We start from the raw sequence: 15,187 nt of genomic DNA, 5'->3' as shown, positions 1-15,187 counted from the left end.
AATGTAAAGGGCCAGTATCTGCCTTTATTTTCGGGGCATTTTCAGAAGTACTCCTGAAAATGCCCTGTATTGGCTCTAGCATCGGTATCGGGACATCTCTCCTGAATGCTATTGTTACAGGTATTAACCACATGCAGTATTTCTATCTGCTAAATATTGTCGAACCTTCAGGTCCAGAATGGCAACCTGACTGCTGGGCACAATTATTGTTTTATTATCAAGTTTTGATTTGTTAGTATTTGCCGTTTAATTGCAGATTTATGCCAGTAGATGTAAGATGATGGTCAAAACTGACTGCTAAACATTTTTGGTGCATGAATTTGCCTTCCTGTATTACCTCTATGTGCTGCCAAGCTGTCTTTGGCTTCTGCACAGCCTGCTGCTGCAGTTGGATTCAGGATGGAGACTGGGAGGAGATTTGCTGATCTCCTTTAGGCTCAAAGAACTTTAGAAGGGAGAAGCTCTGAGCACTTTTAGGTTAGGAACTGTCAGAATGCCTTTCTGTCACTCATTTGTATGGGTTGGAGGTATTGGAGGTAGAGGAGGCGTATCTCTATAAAGAGCACCTGTCACTCCCTATGAACTATTACATAGGGAATGACGGGAGTGACAGGAGTTCTGGTGTTTTACCCCTAGGGCTTTTGTTCCCAAGGTTTTGTTTGTATCTAAGCTGCTTTTATTTCCTATGTAAGTCAATGTGAAAGCTAAAGTAACTAATTGAGCAACTAAAAGGCAAATCAAAGCAGCCTAAATGCAGGTCAAAGCACTTCAAAAGAGTCAAAGCACTTCAAAATGCATACTGCATTTGACTTAAATATGAGACTTGTCCATGCACATGACCCCTTAAACTGGTGGACTGAATAATCTCCTGACTTCCATTACCTGTGGCACTGGCATCTGGGCTCCAGTGGAAATTCTGTTATAGATAACCTGCCAATGGAGCTTCAAAAAGGTATAAGAAGAAAACTTTTAATTTGGCTTTTACAAAAACCATGCAAACATAAAAAAATTCTGGGTTGACTTGATCCTTAAATTGTCACTGGCTACAGAAAGAATTGTGTAGGGAGATGTAAATGCTAAGTTCAATGCATTTCACCATTTCTTTGAGCTGTTGATCTTCTACCTTTCTCACATTCTCTTAAAGGAAAATTGAGATATTGATTTCAATATGTAATGGAACTTTGCTATTATCTCCAATTATTCTTTTATTTTTTACCAGTTTTGTCAATTTGGTTAGTTATCGGGCTCCCTACAGTGGTTTTGCTCACCTTATTTTAATAACACCTAGGCACCCATAATCTGTAGATTAATGTTCCTTAAAATGGTTCCCCATGCCGATCAAATGTTAAATTACATTTTGTTTAGCACTAGAAGTACACAGCTGTGCATGCTTCAAATTCTGTAATTGCAGTTCACAGCTTACATACAGCCATTGGTCTACATTAGTAATAGGGAACCAATCAGTGTGGTTTCCAATAATGTGATGACCATAACATTCAATCATGGTGGCTATATAGGTTTGTTTACAAACAAACCTGTCAGGTTAAGCTATCACTGTGTCTCGCGTGCATTTAAAGCCATTCAAGAGGCGCTGGGACTTCAATGTTTTTTCATAAAGAAGAGTAAAAGTCATTAACATTCATGTGTAAAGCTGTTCACATGGAAACAGGTCTACCCTACAATGAGTACCCAGGAATGTCACTCAAAGCATAAACCAAAAAAAGAAGCACCAGACCTGTCTGCTCCTTTTTTATGTATGCTTTGAGTCATATGTGCATTTGTCAGCTTGTAATAAAAAAAAAGAACAGCATGTTTATTAAAACAGTGTCATAAGTAAAAACCTTATACATCCATAAAACAATGTAAAATGTATTAGTAAAGGCAAATGTAGTCATGCAATTATTGTCACGTTAACTGATGCAGCTGAACTTGGTCTAGGTATCAAGGCCTCAGTGACCTATGGTCATGAAAGGGTCAAGGAAGCCTTTCTGAACAATGAGGTTTCCATTGGTGACCTCTCATTCTGTAAATGCTAGTTGCCCAGCTTGGTGTTTCATATTTTAAAGTTATACAGTACAAAAAGATACCACTGTCCACTATTCAATTTTTGACAGAATATTTTATTACTGTCTGTCATGCGCTTTTCATTCACTGGACATATAGTACGCGTATTTAGCATTACATTATGCATAAAACTAGATGCTGGCAGACACTGTAGTGGCACTTCTAAAGAATAAAATTAGTGAAGTGATGCACATCACGGTGTGTTCATTTTCAGAATTGTTTTCCTCAAAACAGATCCGACGTGGTTTTCAGATCTGCTGTTTAATGACAAATCCTTTCTTATAGCTTTGATAAATAAAGCCCTATAAATTCTGCTTCCATGAGTAATATACCATGCCAAAGATTTATGTATATCTTGGGTCATTTTATTTAACCATTTTACATAAAGGGTTTTATTTTATAGTCTCCATCCATCTCATACAGTACAAAAAAAACCTTTAAAGGAAAAAAAAGAAACTTAAGCAAATGTCGAACTGTTAAGGAAAAAGTTGGTAATGTTTCTGTATTATTTCACAATGCTTATTTTATTCATCGTTTCCATGTTGGAAACAAGTTGTAACAGTATTTGTAATTCTCCACTCTGACATTTGAAGAAAAGAAGTCTAGTTGGCTCCCTTTTTATTGACGTGCCAAGAGGGCTAATGTTTACAACGAACAGGGAAAATTGAGTAGAATGTGGACTGTAGGGAAAGTCAAGGAGGACAGCTCCTCCCTAAAATAAAAACTTGTCTTGGAACCATAAAAAAGGAATAACAAGAGGCACAACACAGCCATCTTGGAACCATCTCTAGCAGTCTACACAATTTAATAGAACATCTGGAAATATGTAAGTGTCTTAAAATGCATCTAAACCCTAAAACAAAATGTATTTATTACAGCTTACCATGTGGCGGCTTTTTTTCCTTTTATTTTCACCTATTGATCCTGCCAGTAAAACACTTCCTGTCCTGTTCATCACTGATTTCAATCTATGGAGGTTTTGTCGCCCTGGAGCAGGACTACAGAATCCTCCCCCTTTTCTTTTCTTTATAACATAGGGAGAAGATTCAGGACTGGTTTTGGACATCGTGTGGCCCTGGGCAAATATAAGTTCATCATAAATTGGGGGCACCCATATGCACCGCATTCCAGCTCCCTACTTCCTTTTTGCTAACTGGAGCCCTAGAGAAGGTGAACACCCTGGGCATTTGTCCAGCTTGTACCCCCTGCACCAGCACTGGCTATGGGAGGTGTTCTATAATTTACAGAGGAGACATGGGTGGAGCTAATAAGAATGCTTGAGATAACACATCAAAATAAAAGGACAGTTCTAAATTTCTGAACAGGTATTTTTTGCACAGAGGAAAAAAACGGTGACAAAATACAGTACCCCAAATTATCCATAGGCAATGCTTTAAAAGCCCCTAAAGGTCATAAGTTTAGAGATATCTGTGAATATTAGCCCCAGAATTATTGCCCTCTGTTGCATGCGGCGATACCTAACATGTGTAGCAAGATCGTCGTTTTCATACGTAGGTGCACCCAACGCATGTTAACGATAATGATCGTGCACTCACTGGGCGGGGACTTTAACATTTAAAAAAAAATATTTTTACATTTTATTTAATCTTATTTGTTAAACCTTTTTTTAAGATGACTTAATTTTTATCACATACGTGGGCTCCTATGTGATAGCATACAGACGCTAACAGGTTCTCTTTAAAGTGATATTGGGGGTCAATTAGACCCATAATGTCACTTTTCCACTCCAAATAAGCTATTGGAGCACAGATTGCACTCCAATAGCTTTTTGCCTGGCTTCTGCAGCCAAGCAATGACAGCTGAGGGACTGGGAGTGTCTGTGAATATTAGCTTTGCTTCCGGTCCTGTAGAGTGGGGAGGAGATCAGCTTCCCGACGTGCTGGTCCCAGGCACACAGGAGGGGCAGCGAGCCCAGGAAGCAAGGCAGGGTTGTCGGGCGCTGAGGGGGGCGCACTTCACTGGCCCGTGGAAGTGATCTGGCGGCAGCTGAGCCACAAGAATATCTTCCAGTGTAAAGCCGACAGTCGGCTATAGCTGCCGGAAGTCTGTTTAAAGGGGACCATTGCCACCGACTTATGACATACGTCAGTGTCAGCGAAAGGGTTAAATACACTTTGAAGTGAATCTATAGCCCAAACTTTCAGGTTTTTCTGCTCTCCAGGGCTTCATTAGAGAGGTTCACCCTCATTTCCTGTCTAGGGGACAACCTTTTTAACAGACAGATAATGTACTAGTATGCACAGCATAGTAACACATTGTGGCAGTCTTACCTGAAAAACAGATCCCCTCCAAAGCTGCACTTCACCCTTGCCAGAGCTTCCATCTTTGCCCCAATCTTCTTCCAGGTTTGGAGTCTCTGGCCACTTGATTGGCCTGGCCCCCGATGATGTGACTCCTGTGTATGCACACAGGAGTTATTACATGTCAGCATACTAAATTGCAGCTTGTAGTTTTTATGGCAGAAGAAACGTACACAGATTCTTCTGTCATAGAAGCCTGTACATCAGCAGTTTTTGTTTTTACTACTTTACTTCCAGTAGTTAATTGCCATAACCCATGTCAGCATTTTATGGTTGTCTGTTTTCCTGTTGTAGATTTCCCCTAAATTCTTGTCTGGTAAAGCATTGCCCTCAAAACGGCTTGTGAGGGGAGAGCTCACTAATGGAATCCTGGATAACAGTAAAACTTGATAGGGGGTCAAACCTTTTCCCACTGTATCAAAAATAAAAAAAAGTTTTGGGTATAGATACACTTAAATACCAAAATCTCAGAGACTGCTTGTTTTCAATATGTTGCCATTGTTACTGCTCATAGAGGGCTGCATACACAAACCACCACAAGTGGGGTATATGGGTCATTTGCACACTTGTAGAAGTAGTGATTGTAACCCTCAGTGATTGGTGAAGGTTGTACAAGTGATCTCGGCTTGATATAGCTCCCTTGTTAAAGGATAAATGTGTGTTTTTGTACTCCTGTCTCTACTAATGCAATCAGTGCATTGTAACACGATCAGATGAGAAGTATACTGTTGTCCCCTGATTACAGTATCCATGTATTTTAGTTTATGTAATTAGTTTTTTGTTTAGCTCAGTGAACCAGAAACTGAAAAATGAACTCCAATAAAGGTTTTCGCTGTGCTTGATTAAAATAAGTTGGTTGTATGAAGTTTGTTTAATATAGAGGTGCTTTGCCCACACACGCTGGGTGCCTTTCATACAAAAGTAAGATTGATTTGGATTCCTTAGAATACAGTTTGAGGTATAACAAAGTTAACTTTTACATTTTTAAGTAAACTTCCACACTGTAATAGTATGTCCAAAAAGACTGGTTAAAGTGTCTTCCCATCCAGGACTGATATTTGAGATAAAAGAATTGGAAAAATCAGTCCCGGCAGATAATGTAGCTGTATAGGTGAAAATAGTATCTCTTACCCTCAGGATGGGCTGGGATGGGAGCTAGTTAGAGGAACTGTCCAGATTAAAGCATAGGACATTTGCCATAAGAAACCCCAGAATGCAGCAACACAAACTTAAAGGGAAACTTTTTACAACTTACTGCACTTTGTCAATCCCTCCCCTCCCTTATTTACACATTATATAGTTTAATATAGCTCCTTCACCCTCCAACTTCCTAATTTCCCCAATTGGTGTACCTTCAGCTGCCCGCAGCCTCTTGGGACATTCACACCATGCATCCTAGGAGGCTGCAGGTCGGTAGGTGACCAAATATCAGGAGATTTCATGTCTGCATAGCTGACATCTGTGGGATATGTGATGTAAATATCCCAGAAGGCTTTGGACGACTGAGGGTATGTAACTCCACCTAGGCGAATAGTAAGGAAGTGGGAGTGTCGAGGGGCAATATTAAACTATATACATTAACAAAAATATTCAAATTCTTAGGGACCGTGTAATAGAGAGAGGGAGGAAGGGAAAGGCCAAAAGTGTAGTGAATGATGAAAAGTCCGCTTTAAGCATTTAAACCAAATATGTTCTTTCACATGTTCCTGTAAACCTTTTGTTATTTTTTTTTTTATATATCCCACAACCAATTTAGACAACAGTCAATAACCCTACTAACAGGTCTTTTGAGTATGGGAGGAAACCGTTTTGCCTAGAGGAAACCCATGCAAGCACAGGGAGAGCATTTAAACTGCATGTAGATAGTATGCTGGTGCTACTCGTATTGCCAGAAGTCTACAGTGGCATTGTGAACTTATTTCGTCCGTTTTTTTACTACGGGCGGACGGCAAGAGGTTAAAGAACCAGGGATGCACTGATACTGATACTAGTATTGTTATCTGTGCCGATATCGAGTATTTGGGCGAGTACTCTAACTCGCCCAAATGCTCTGATGTCTAGCCCGATACCCGAACTTCCGGTATCAGGAACCAGGGCAGCGAGTCATTACATGCTGCTCGGCTTCCTGATTGGCTGGGAAGCCGGGCAGCGTGTAATGACTTGCCGCCTAGCAAGCTGGCCAGGAAGTTGGCCAATCAGGAAGCTGGACGGCGAGTAATTGCCTGCCCCCCGGCTTTCTGTTTGGCCAGAAAGCCGGCTTCATGCTCCCTCATCACCTGGTGACGTGGGACCATGAAGCTGGCTTCCCGGCCAATCTGGGAGCCGTGTAATGACCCACTGCCTGGTATCCTGATTGGTCAAGAAGCTGGCCAATCAGGAAGCCAGTTGGCGAGTCATTATTCACCCTCCTGATTGGCCAAAAAGCAGGCTCCATGCTTCTTTGTCACCTGGTGATAAGGGAGCATGGAGGCGGCTTATCTGCTAATCAGGAAGCCGGGTGGCGAGTCTTTACACGCCACCTGGCTTCCTTAATGGGACTTCTGGTATCAGTATCGGCAAGTACCGAAAAAAAATATTGGTACTCGATACCGAAAAACCGTTATCGGTGCAACCCTATAAAGAACAGATCAATGCATCCATGCAAACACACATGTGCATGGTTCAAAAAAAACAGGAATAAAATGTTAAATAAAATTGACCTACAACTGTTACATTTTTCCTTTAATTGATTCAGGCAGGGGATGGCTGTAGATTTACATTAAAGTGTACATAGGGTTTGTAAGAGCTCCACTATACATATACATATATATGCAGTTTTCCTCTATTTCCCTACTTATATACATTGGTAAAATGTTGTTCAGATTTCTTCCATTACCACCGAGCAATGTTTACTGGCAGTTTTAGGTCAGGATATACAAATTTATCTGTGGTTAAACAGCCATGTAATGTTTCCGCTGTGTAGCATTTTGATCAGGGGTGGGCAGTGTTTAGCACTGGCTGGCTGTACACCATAGACTATATAAGACAAGGGAAAAACAACTGAAAAATGGAAATGGTTTCCATCTTTGACTTTACAGACTTACATAAATAAAGTCATATCTCCCTCATGTTTTTTATATATACCGCTTAAAGGAGCACTCTCTCAGTAACCTCTCCTTTACGGGCTCTTTCTGTGATACTATCCTGTATGAATAATATCTTCCTGTAGCACTCTGTTCATGGTACACTGGATTTACCTACAGCTGCTTAATTTATACCTAAAATATTGAGATATACTTACTTTGCTGTTCTGTCTGTGTATAAGCCGATGTTATCTTTATGGCCTATGCCTGTTTTGCCTTAAGCTGGGTACACACAAAGAGATTTTGCAGGCTTAACAAAAAACCTTGACTGATTTCTCCATCCAGACTAGGAGCATGGAGGAACGAATCTCCTGCTGTGTACATTTGTATTCTCGAACAGTGTTTTCAACTGATTGGCTGCAAGCACCGTTTGGCCCACAAATTTCCAGCATGTCGCTTAGATAAATGTCAATCCAATGGTCAACTTTTGTTAAAGAGATAGGGCTACCCATGGATCGAATTTCCATGTTTATCCAGCTTTAGTGCTAAAAGTTTGCTTTTTCAACCTACAATCATCCTCTTTAGATAGACGAGTTATTGAACCTTGCATAGTCATTCTGAAGCTTTTATTCTATGGAGTTGGCTGGACCCAGAACTGCTCTTCCCTACCTTTCCTACATTGCCATCAAACATACTCCCTTTTGCAATTGTTTGACAATAATATTTCCTAAATACTGCTGTTAAACTATTGCATTTCTCTGCATAAATGTCATGATTTTGGCCAACTCTACTTCTTTTGCATTATTTTGGATTGTTTGTACTTTTGTTTGTTAAAACTTTCAATAAAAACTATTGAACTTTAAAAATAGTTTGCTTTTTCAGCCCATGTGTGTTTTACCAGTTTTTAATTGATGAATAGTCATAGTCCTATAAATTTATATCTGCTTGTAGGAGAAGGCACTTTTTCCATGTCTATTTCAACCAAAGTGTCTTTTTTAAATGGGTGTCAGAGCACTTAGAAAAAGTACTTGGAGTAAGGCAGAAATAAGAAAATATATATGAACAGTGCTCCTGACAAGCTGCAGGTGAACCTGTTTTTCCTTAATATGCTTTCTTTACTTTTCCTTCTAAAGGTGGCCATACACTTTACAAGCATCACAAGACCTTAGTCTTGCAATGGTTGTAAAGTAATCTAAAAAACTTACGATCTGCCCATCTTGGACAGGCAGATCGTACTTGAGATCATCGCAAGCCCGCCCCCCTGAGAGACGGGATTTCGATGACCGTAATGCTGAACGGGCAGTGTGCGCGTGCGCACACCGGCCCGTGCGGCATTGATCTTACGATCATGCTAAAAACCAGCCGAAAATCGTACGATTCTCGGCTGGTTTTGTAGCATGCTCCTTAGACAAAAGACATGCGACCGTACAGTAGAAACGGTCACACGTCTTTATTTACACTGCACGATTCTCGTACGATCGCGGGATTTCCCGCGATTCTCGTACGAGAATCGTGCAGTGTATGGGCACCTTTATAATGGTGCACTTTCTCCTTAAGCTCTTGTTCCTTTACCCCTCTTTTCCACCCCACAGGTTATATTTATCGCCCTCCCTTCTGTCCTCACTATTACTGTACCACGTCATTCTGAACCCACATGCTGACATTATCCCCAGGGCACTGGGGCATGTGCATTTTTTGGAAACTCACTCCTGCCTTCCCCCACCCTCATGCTTCACCTGACGTCTGTGGATATTTCTCCCAATCCTGTCCCTCCGCTATCTAAAACTGGCCATACACCTTACAACCATCGCAAGACAAAAGTTGTAAGGTAATTAAAAAAACGTACGATCTGCCCATCTTGGACAGGCAGATCGTACTTGCGATCATCGCATAGCCCGCCCTGCTGAGGGGCGGGCTTCTTATGACTGCAATGCTGAATGGGCAGTGTGCGATTCTCGGCGGGTTTTCGAGCCTGCTCGTTAGACAAAAGATGTGCGACCGTACAGTAGAAACGGTTGCACGCCTTCCATACACCTACTGATTATCGTACAATCGCGGGATTTCCCACGATTATCGTACGATAATCAGCAGGTGTATGGGCACCTTAACAGTCATTCCCACTCCCAGCACCCTCCTTCAATAGCCACAATCCACACACTCTAATTTCTATTCCACTGCTTCCGAGAACCAGCCCCCCTTTCTTATGTGCCTTCTGGAATGGCCATTATCTTCATCTCCTTCAAACTACTTTCTGTTACTGAAACCTTGCTGCAGGAATCTGACTCTGCCTCTCCTGCTTCCTGGACTTCCTGGTGGCCTTCACTGGACTCGCTCATCCAGACCCAGTGGACAAAAAGGAAGTGTAGCTGGAATCCTATCTAGTCTAGATCTAGTTCTTCCTCCATCTCTCTCTCTCTCTTTTTCTCCCACTGCGTCCACCCACTAACTCATTCACTGGCAAGAACATTGCCAGTCATTTCAAAAACAAGATAGATGCAATTTGTGACTGTACGCTTATCTTCCCCAATTAGCATATTATGTCCACCATCACATTCAATTATTTGCTCTTTTGAGCTTGTCACTACAGAGGAGGTTTTCTAAACTTTTCTCTGACACCCACCTCACCACCTGCCCCTGGAATCTGTTCCCTCACCACTAATCCAGTCACCCTCTTGCTCTATCCTACACTCTCATTTTCAATCTTTCCCTTTCTACTGGCATATTTCCCTCACTCCTCTCAATGGACCCCACAAGCATGAATAATCTTAAACCAATCTCCTTGATCCCGTTTACCTCCAAACTCCTAGAATGCCTAGTCCACAACCACCTGAGTCGCCACCTCTCTGATAACAACTTTCATGACCCCTTACAGTCCTTGACACTGCCTAAAACTCAATAATGACTTACTAACTGCTAAAAACAAAAGCAGCTTCTCATTACCCTTACTATTAGGCCTTTCTGCTGCCTTTGATACAGTTGACCACCCGCTGCTTCTAAAAAAAAAAAACCACTTCCTTGACCTCTAAGACTGTGCTCCCTCATGGTTCTCCTCCTACCCATCTAAGCACTCCTTCAGTGTCACCTACAACTCTTTCTCCTCATTTCCTTTTCCTCTAATCCCCCAGTATCCATATTACTATGACTGACACACCATTTCTTAAAACTCAATTTTCCATTGAGATCAATAACTCAACTGCCTTTCATGCCAGGGTCCTAGCTGTAATCCTGGACTCTGACCTCACATTTCAGTTCCACATCCAATCGCTGTCCTAATATTGCCACCTTCAACTCCATAATATCTCCAAAATACACCCCTTCTTAACCAATGACAGCACTGTACTACTAATCCACTCACTTGTTATCTCTTGTCTTGACTATTGCAGCTCCCTCCTCATTGTCCTACCTCTACACAGTATATCTCCTATTCAGGCTACCATTAATGCTGCTGCCAGGCTCATCCACCTTACTAACTGCTCAGTATCTACAACCCCTCTCTGCCCATCCTTCCACTGACTTCTGATCTCCCAAAGCATACAATTCAGAATATTAACAACCACTTACAAAGTCATCCACAACTCTGCCCCCAGCTACATTACCAACCTGATCATGCACAGCATACATGCACCTTAGCGCACACTTACCTTACAATTGTGCCCCTTTCCAGCATGATCAGATTGATCGCCCAGCTCTGTCCACCGTTGCCGCCATCTCCAGAAGTCCTCTTTGGCCATTGCATGGTCACTGCATGAACACAAGTGTTTCATCCTCCAGGGCACCTGGACCATTCACATCATCTTAGAGATGTAACATATAGCATGGTCACATGATCCCCCCCCCCCACACACACACACACACACACACTTACCTGAATTGTGGGGTTCTTCTCCCTGCAGCATTCTGTTTTTATTTGAATTTGCAGTGATGTCACTTCACTTGTAGTCCATTGATTACTTACTCCTTAATAGAAGGACCTAGGACTGGAAGAGTGGTCTGCAGGAGCCTAGGCATTGCACCCACAATCTATTGATAGTGGTTGCAAGGCTCTGCACGCTCCAATTCAAACCTTTATTAAATTCACTTTTTTATTAATGTGGGAGAATTTAATATACAATTTTGCATTTTTGCAAAAGGTGGACCTTGCATTTATATACTAGTTAACATGCCTTAAATAGATACTTTCACTTTGCCTTTTCAGGTCAAGGTGTCCATGTATCCTGATCACCACCCCAGGAAATGTTAACCACTGACAGGTGTCCCTTGCATGATGCATGATTCCATCCTAGGTAAACTCCTGAGTTGGATGCCGTTAGAGCCTACTGGGGTAAATGACATGTGACAGCATTTGGCCCTGTGATTGGCCACTCAGGCCCAAGCACTGTCGCATTGGGGACATCACATGTTTCTCTATACCCCAAAACCCGCTTCATGAGAGCAGTGACGTGAGGGCTCCAATTAGGTGGGGAGATGGTGAGAGAGGGCAGATGAGTGAGTATACCTTGCTTGGGAGGATTGGATGTGATATCAGGATGATGATGTAATCATTCTTTGTCTACTACGACATCAGCAGCCTCCAGACTAGTTCACTGGCTTTTTGTCACAATGTTATGTTGCAGCACATCTAAATTGCAGCTTTATTCTTAACATCTTTTATGATGATAAATCTAGTTTAATGAACTTGACTAATGCATAGTAGTAGTAGTCATTTTAATGGACACCAAAAACTTTGATGAGCATGAGATGCATTTTCAAACATGTCTAATGTGAAGGAACTCAAAGCTTTGTTTTTGCCTCACAATGTCCAAACTATTACTATGAATATTTATTATATTCCAACAATATTCTCTGTACAGTCTGTTTGGTATTTGTTGATCCAACACCAAATTGAGTATGTGATCTGACATGTGTGATTTATCTAATCAGTAGCCATGTGAGACCTTAAATATTTAATGATTATAAGCTCCCTAACCATGGCAACCATGTGCTATCCTCTTAACCTTACACCAGACTGTTTATCTTCTAGATTTTGTTTTATACTGCTGTTTTGTATTATTTTTTTTCTGTGGTCAGAAGAGACTCTGTATACAGTAGGTCAGCCTGAATCATGCTGAAACTTTCAGCGGTGGCTTAAATAAATGCAGAACGTCTGTGAAATATTTGAACACAATGAGTCAAAGCTATTATTACATTAGTAAGAGGAAACAATTCTGTAGTGCTGCATTTCAGAAGGTGGATAGAGTATCCTAAAATGCACAAGTTACCTACTGTATCTTACTTGAAATACCCTTCACAATATATTCCTATAAATGATCATTTGCAGGATTGTACCTGACCAAGGCAGGACCCATGGTAAGAACCATCACAATAACAAAGTTACAATGTCATCATTCTGCTCCCTTTTTTTTTTACTTTCGCCTTTATGTATCTAAATGAGGATCTTATAAATGTTTTCAGTGTGCATAAGGACGATTCAGATGACTCGCACAAAGAAAGAGCTTATAAGGGATCCAAATTTGTGCTTCAAACCATGTTTTTTTTTAAAAATGTGGCCTACTTCAGTGTCCTTCTCTGCCAGGGGCTAAAGGGTGACTTATTTTATATCTTGAGGCTCTTAAAAGAGAACTATATCTCTTTTGGGTCACAGGATTACATTTACTAACGTACTCCTGTGACCCAAAGTCAGTATCTAGCGGTCTACTTCCCACTATTTGCTTGTCAGCACAGAGCCATGCTGTAGCTAGGAAAGTACTCCACAATATTGTCAGGATCCACCATGCTGCCTGATTGACAGCTGGCTCTGCCTCTCTAGAAGCAGAATCAGCTGTGCCCACCCCCTTCCCTATCTGTCCCTCCAATAAGCGCTGGAGGAACAGTGAGGGGGAACAGGGTAGAGTCACTGCTCTCTGCAGCAAGAAGCTGTGAGCTGAGCAATCAGCAGTTTGTGATTGCTCAGTTCTCAAGCTACAGAGGTGTCACACGCCAGCTCAAACTATTGGGAAGAGTACATTTTACTCTCTCAGTAGTTCACCTTTAAGTGCCCATTCATAGAAACATGCATCAATGCACGGCTCTATGTGTGGGGGGCTTTGGATAAATAACACATAATGCCTTCGAATAAACATACGAGTGAATGAAAAAAAAACTTTTCTGGTTGTGCCCATAAGTCCTCGTATAAAGTCCAAAATGTACCCTTTGATTCTCTTAGCTTCAAGGGTGGGTGCACCCAAAAAACTCCTGCGAGCACGTTGTCTCAGGATTGCAACAGCTATCACCAAGAACATACCTGCATACAAATAAAACATGTCTGTTCACCAGCTTACTCACACAAAAGGGAAGAGCTATGAAAATGAAGAAGGAAGTAACCTCAAAGGATAATCTGCATAATGACAGCCCCCCCACACACCAAAAACGCATCACAAATGCACCGCAACACATTTGCAGAAATGCTTGCAGATCTGGTCCAGACATGGTGTGAACTTACATCAACCGGGTCTGCTTTGGCACATTAACGCATACTTCTGACATTGATGTGTGTTGCGTTGAGGCATCCCATTCATATAAATCTGATGCTTAACACATCACAATGAAGTAAAAATTATGCATGCAGCATTCATGCCTTTAGCCTAAAAACATATATTCCAGTTCATACTTAACTAAGCATATAACTGTATATAGAGCAGACACTTTAGTGTAAAGGTGGTATAGACTTCTATTCACTATTCCTGTGGCTGCAACATGAGCCTGATTGAGTTATTGAAGATGCCTGGGGGGCACGGATGTGAGAACTGTGTGTACATTATGCGGATATCATGGCTTTTAAAATGGTTATGTTAGACTTTGCTACAATTTGTGAAGGAATTTGTAAGGACACCACATCATTTCTCTCTCTTTCCTCTTTGGAGCAGCAGACTATAAGCAGCAAGTGTTCACAGTAAATGTGCCCTTTTTAGCTTTGTGGCAAACCTCCCAGAACTCTGGAGGAGCAATGTCCTGCTCAATTACTAGATTTTACTACACTGATCGGGAATAGTTGCCGAGTATCATGGATGACCTTTTCATGAAATGTAGTAATTTGCACACCTTGTGTACACATAGCTAATTGGACTATGTAGATATAGTGAAAATGACAAGCTGATGATTGCTCTGAATATATATTATTGTTTAAAGTGTATCTATACCTAAGAACAAAAATGTAATTCTGTACATTGCACCTTACCAGTCTTTAGATGTGGTGTCTGCATTCATTTTTTCAGTCTTCATCCCATGTATTTTACCCTGGTGATCCTGCCAATAGCACACATCCTGTCTTGAGGAACAACACTTACTAACTCTACTACAGAGGAGCAGCAGCAGCTTTGCCACTCTAGAAAAGAAAGTGTTTAGGTTAACAAAACACCTCCCCATAGCATGGAGGTGTATTGTAGGCCACAAAGATAATAGGAAACAATTCCAATTGATAACAGTCGGCAGAGGTAGAGAGTACAGGAAGATATCATCTCATAAGGGTTCTGGTAGGATCAACGGGTATTGTTTGCATGTATCACACAAATTTAACAAATCTCTTTCAAATGGTATATTTACCATGCCAAAAGTGATAAAAAAAAGTGTTCATTGTTTACATATACTGTAAAGAATAATGACGCATGGTCACATCCCCAGCCCCACACCTCTCAAACGGCCCCTCCACCCTACCAGAATTCTGGGGTTTTCCTCCCTACCGGATTATTTATATATATATATATA

The sequence above is a fragment of the Nanorana parkeri genome, unplaced genomic scaffold (genome assembly GCF_000935625.1).
Source record: "Nanorana parkeri isolate BGI_ZX_2015 unplaced genomic scaffold, ASM93562v1 scaffold755, whole genome shotgun sequence".
NCBI lineage: Eukaryota > Metazoa > Chordata > Amphibia > Anura > Dicroglossidae > Nanorana > Nanorana parkeri.
Note: the sequence above shows the minus strand (reverse complement) of the source record.